Source organism: Suricata suricatta, chromosome 9 (genome assembly GCF_006229205.1).
Source record: "Suricata suricatta isolate VVHF042 chromosome 9, meerkat_22Aug2017_6uvM2_HiC, whole genome shotgun sequence".
Classification (NCBI taxonomy): domain Eukaryota; kingdom Metazoa; phylum Chordata; class Mammalia; order Carnivora; family Herpestidae; genus Suricata; species Suricata suricatta.
This window is the reverse complement of record NC_043708.1, coordinates 112,218,839-112,224,294: the sequence shown is the minus strand read 5'-3', so window position 1 is coordinate 112,224,294 and position 5,456 is coordinate 112,218,839. Positions and strand designations below refer to the sequence as shown.

At 50.4% G+C, this 5,456-nt stretch overlaps 1 long non-coding RNA gene across 1 annotated transcript; it reads right to left on the bottom strand.

Annotated features, from left to right (window-relative positions):
• Positions 1 to 2,816: 2,816 nt before the first annotated feature.
• LOC115301387 lies at positions 2,817 to 5,450 on the bottom strand. Its single transcript, XR_003913098.1, has 2 exons — positions 4,969 to 5,450; positions 2,817 to 4,404 (listed from the first exon to the last, which is right to left on the bottom strand). It is a non-coding gene; the product is annotated as an uncharacterized LOC115301387 (long non-coding RNA).
• Between the last annotated feature and the right edge of the window lie 6 nt (positions 5,451 to 5,456).

The following is a 5,456-nucleotide window of genomic DNA, read 5'->3' as shown; positions in this document are numbered from 1 at the left end:
GCTAAAACCTTTGCACAAATGGCACCTCACTGATCCAGCCTCCCGGCTACCTGTCCTGGAGGGGATGGCAGATGAGGGCCCATTCTACAGATGAGTGGGGCTCATGGAGGTTAACAAATGTATTCAAAATCCCTTCAGACCAGGTCTCTGGCTTCCCAGGAGGAGGGAGTGGTTGTAGCTGGCCCAAGGTGGTGCTGGGAGGAACACTGGTGGCCTGCCTGGTCCTGGACCATATGGCATTCCTGGGGTCCAATGTGGGCCTCTGGACGTCCTTGCTTTTATCTGTAGAAAAAGTGCTTGGCCCAGCAGATGGGCCTCTGGTGCCCGGGGAATACAATTCATTCCAGACCTTGGCCTCATTCCTCCGAACTGCTCCACTGGCAGCAGCGGGCAGGCGCCTTTGCCCCTTGCTCCCCTTCCCCTGGCACTCCCTCTGTCCTCTCAGTCTATTAGAACAGAGGTAGAACTCCTGCTGGCTTTGCCTGCCACTGGGTCTCCAGCACACGGGACTTAATGAACAAAAGATGTCTCTACAGCCACCACCCGGAAGCTGCCCCCAAGCCCCCAGTCCTCCCAGTGTCCTGGCCACACACAGGGGACAGGAATGGGGTGGAGGAAAGAGCACCTGGCCAGAAGTGGCAAGCATCTGGGTTGAAACCCTGGCTCTGATTAGTTGAGTGAAAAATGGGCACAACGGAGCCATCTCATGGGGGTTGGTGAGGGTGAGGTGGGCGGAGTGCATGCTGACCACTGTTACTGTTACTGCTCTCACTCGGCTGTGATGCAGGGAGCAAAGGTGCGGGGCAGGGGTGGGGGGAGTGGAGGATGAGCTGCAGGTGTGGAAGTGTTCACTCTGTCTTGACTTCTGATCCGAGGTCCTGGGACTCCTGTCAAGTGAGGGAGCTAAGAGCTCTGTGCTCTTGACAGACACACAGAGCCCTCTACCGGGGCCGCTGGTCCCCCTGGTGCAGATGCCGGCACCTTTCCCAGCCCCACTCTGATTATTGAGCTGAGACTGGTGACCAACACCACTCGGCCTTCTGGTTGCTTCCATGCACCTTCAAGAGAGTATGTGTACTGTTATGCAGGATCTCCAGGAAGTCAGGAATTGTGCCCAGGCAGCCTGTTTCCATTCAGAGTTCTACAAATTTGGGAGAGCTGGATCTTGGCAACCAACTCTCTCCTGCCCCCACTGTGTGAAATCCAATTTTTAAGTTTCAGCTATAATTGCCTTGAGCCGCTCTTAATGGCAACTTGTGATCCACCAACTGCAGTTCTTGGCTCCTAAGGCACTAATGAGGTTCCTTCCCTTACAGAACACAGTCTCACTTAAAAGGAAGCATAATTTGGTGGGTCTTGGAGAGCAGGCAAAGAGCTCCCGGAGCAGAGGGCGCACATTCACAGCCCCGGCACCCACAGAGGAACGTGTACCAGCTAGTCCCAGGTAGGAAAGAAATCTGGCTCTGAGTTGAAAGCAGTCTGCAGGCATATGGAAACCAATGGCTCTATCTGAACGTCCGGACAACCCAGAATGCAAGGCTGGTCTCGCTGAGCACCCACTGATGGAATTCCCAGGGCTGCATCCTGTGCTGGGTAAAGCGATGAAGGGCAACAGGACAATTTCTCTCCAGGTGCTCAGGTTGTACCAAAGGACAAAATGGTGCCAGTGGATGGACAGAATGTCCAATTTTTCTCTAGCCTTGCTCCACCTCCCCTGGAGTCTGGCTAGAGCAACTGGAACTGGTCCCACCACCAAGGCGCACAGTCTTTCAGAGTCCCAGGTTGGCCATCATGCCCGCAGAGCATGCCTGGCATCTGCCCTCTCTGCAACCTCTCACAGCCCCAACTGCCTGCTCCTTGGTCCCTTCCCTCCCCCCTCCCCAGCCCCCGCCCCAAGAATTCAGTGTGCTTAGTTCACAGCCAGGAGGGGCAGTTCCCCAGGATCCTCCCCAGCAAGCAGGCTGAGGGCTGCAGCAGGAAGAGCCGGTCCCCGCGGACTGTCTCTTGGGTTGTGTTGTAACCTTTCCTCCTGGGCCCAGACAACATAGAGAGAACTTTAAGGCCTCACCAGTGTGGGTTTGCTTCCTCAGGAACACAAAACTCGAGTCTGGCAACCGCGGATTTGCATTATGCCTTAAATATGATCTGCAAATTCCAGAGTGATCACTTGTGGAGAGGAGCAGAAATGGGCTACAGATAGTGTCCACTTTACAAGGGTTAGAGCTCTAAAACCTGGTCTAAATTTAGTCTACGTGTTTGCACTCCCACCCATCCTGCTCGTAATAACGTGGCAGCTGTTGCTACCACTGCCAACTGCTGACTCTTCCCGCCCAAGCCAGGGGGCCTCTGCGACCGAAGTGTCCGCATGTTAGCTCGCCTGCCTTCGTGAGAGCCCTGTGAATGTGTCCGGTAATGTACAGGTAAAAGGTAAGTAGATTCTGTAGCAGATGCTTGGTGCCGTACAAGGCCTGCCTCTGCTCATACTGTCTGCACAGCTCTGAGGTCTTCACTGAGAGGGTCAGCCCGACCGGTAACCAAGCCCCTCAAACTCGGGCCCAAGCCCAGGAAGGCCGTATGAAGACTGGCCACCAGGGGGCAATCTCACACAGCAGACCTGCAGGCTGGAGCGAGCTCTGGGGAAAGCCCAGGGCCTTCACTTTCTCTTCGGCGCCTACTTTGCTCAGGTCAGAGAGGGAATGAAGGAAACACCATCCAGGTCAGCAGAGGATGAAGCTCCAAGAGGGCATCTGCAACCAACCCCCCCCTACCCCGCCGCCACGTCAATAGGGGAGAGTCGCTGAAAACACAAGTGCGTGTCTGGTTTTTAGTGTATATTAAAACAAATTTATTTACACAGTAACATGATGCCACAGAGAACACAGCAAAGTACCACAGCAAACCAAAGGGCGGCACCACCTGGTGACAGAGGGGACCTTACATTGGTAGATTTATATAACTCTAAAATGTGTAGAGGGTCGAAGCTCCAGGAGAGAGCAAGAGAACAAGATTTTCAAATACAGAGTGTGGGCAGAGCCATGGGGAACTAAGGAGACTGGAATGAAGACTGCCATGAATCAAACACTGGGAAAGAGGACATCTTGCTTCTGCCCGGATCTCATGCCCAAATGCCCTGCGTAGCAACAGAAAATCCCAACCCAGTATGTTCACACACAACTTTCAAGCTGGTGAGGGAAGAGATAACCAAGTAGTACTTGGAGCGAGTTTCCTGAAGCGTGTGGTTTATCTTTCAAAAATGCTGCCCTGAAGCCACAGGCTATTCAACATTCAAGTCACCACGAGTGCAGACATACAGGTACTTTCCACACACCATACGGGCAAAGTGGATTTTCCATAATACAATAATAATTGTAGCAAAATATAAGACTCTGTACTTCTGCTAGGTTAAAAAATTTCCAACCTCTTTTGATTCCCTGAAACTTTCTGGATTAAAAAAACAAAGCATGGGGGTGAGTGGGATGGGAGAAGGTGAGAAGCTAGAATGAGCCCAGAGGCTCTCTGGAGGGGAAACATGGGACAGGAGGTCCGGAACGCAGGGCCCTGAAGCCCACTTAGGTGGGAAAGCTTCTAGCCGTGGCTGAGGCAAAAACCTACTCTAACTTCACACAGCTGCAGAGAGGGGATGTGTAACAGCTGTATAGCACCTTGTACATTCTGGGCACTTATAAATATTAAATGACGGTGATGAGTGGTAACTACCTCTGTAGGAAGGTTTCTAAAAACGACTAGAATTTGTTAAGAAATCTCCCAGGAGTTCTGTTGAAGCTGTTGAAACTACCACATCTCTTGGAAAAGATCACTCAGCTTTCAGAATCACATGGACATGACGATGTTCCCAAACTGAAGCCAGGGCAACGGTCACAGTCACGTCATGGGGTGGGGGGCTGGCTCCTTTTCCTTACTTACTGGTTAGTGTCACCGTCTGTCCCAGACTTTCACATCACCATCATCTTTTCTTTTTTTCCTAATATACAAAATGGATTTCTCTAAAAAAGATAGGTGCTTTGTTTCGAGGACGGATTATTTTATCAGCCAAATACCTTGATGTGGAATGTATGAGTTCTCCTTCTCTGGCATCTGTCATAACTCAAGCATCAGGACAAGAAGGCTTGGTTTCTTTGGTATAATCTCTATCTAGGATCTTGCACTGTCGCTCCTCTGGCTTCCCTTGTGGCCTCGGTTTTGGTCCGTGGAACCCCTGCTCTGGGCACTGCCGTAAGCATGGGCAGCTGGACGTCAGCGAGAGCAGCACTTGGATTTGTCCCGGCACAGCACTCTGGGCCTCTGAGAATATGAGCTTCAATGAGGTAAAACTAATAACCCGGTTTCGTGGGCAGCCATCCTGTTCACTCATTAGGCTGGACCAGAATTTTCCATCCTTATCAACTAGCGAGGGAAATAAAAAACATGTCAGAGTTGGCCTGGAGGACAAGTTTCTCTCTCCTTCAAGTATGTTTGTACTTTATTCATACAGCTAGAATTATTTGGAATACAGGGCAGTATCTTAAGTACATCCTGATTTCTGGGACTGGTGTGTGTTTTTTTCAGATCACTGCCGGTATAATCTGGGGAAAAAATTATTTGCAGGGTACCAGCAAAACCAAGTCAGGTTACTTCCCAGCATCGAAGTATTTTTAATCCAAATTTGGGACGCTGAGTGCAATCCTCCCACACCCTACTATGTAGTAGGCCCCAAAGATCCTTCATGAAAATTTACAATGCTAGAAACTTTAAAATACAGTTTTACTCCCAGAAATATCTTTAATATTTCTAGAGGTTTGGATCTCTTGGCTTACGAGTTTTCCATGGTAACAAACGTCGTCTGAGTCTGGAAGCAAAACTGGCCCCTAATCTGACAATGGAAGGCTATCAGCCTCTTGAAGTCCTAAAGTGTGTATGTTGGTCCCCCAACGTCAGCGGCGTGGGCGCCTGTGCCCGTCTACATCTTACCCAGGTCATCTCCAGAGGGCCAAGCTGGGAACCCACTGCTGTGTGACTGGCTCCAGTTCTAACTTCATCTAGGGGTTGGGAGACCTCACTCATGATTTGTTTGTTGACTCCACAGGTTACATCGGCTCTTTTCCCCATCCTGCAGTTATTCTCCACAAATTGGCTTCTGAGCATCACATCGGTGTACATTTACCAAGGGGCTCTCCCTCAGGCCGGAGTGGGAGAAGCAGCATGGTCCCAGTCCTCTCCGTGGGACATCTGAGTCCCTTCTTTCCAAGACTAGGTTGTCACTCTAACAAGGCACTCTGCTATACATTCAGTCTTGGTCTTGGCCACTCCCCCCATTGCTCTGTTTCTCTAGCACTGAAATGTGTCAGAGAAATTGTTCTTGCTCATTCGGCTTAAGGTAAAGTCCCAATGATGGCTTAATTGTTCAAATTCTCAATATAAATGGAAGAATCTGTAGTACAGACTTTAATAGAAAAAAA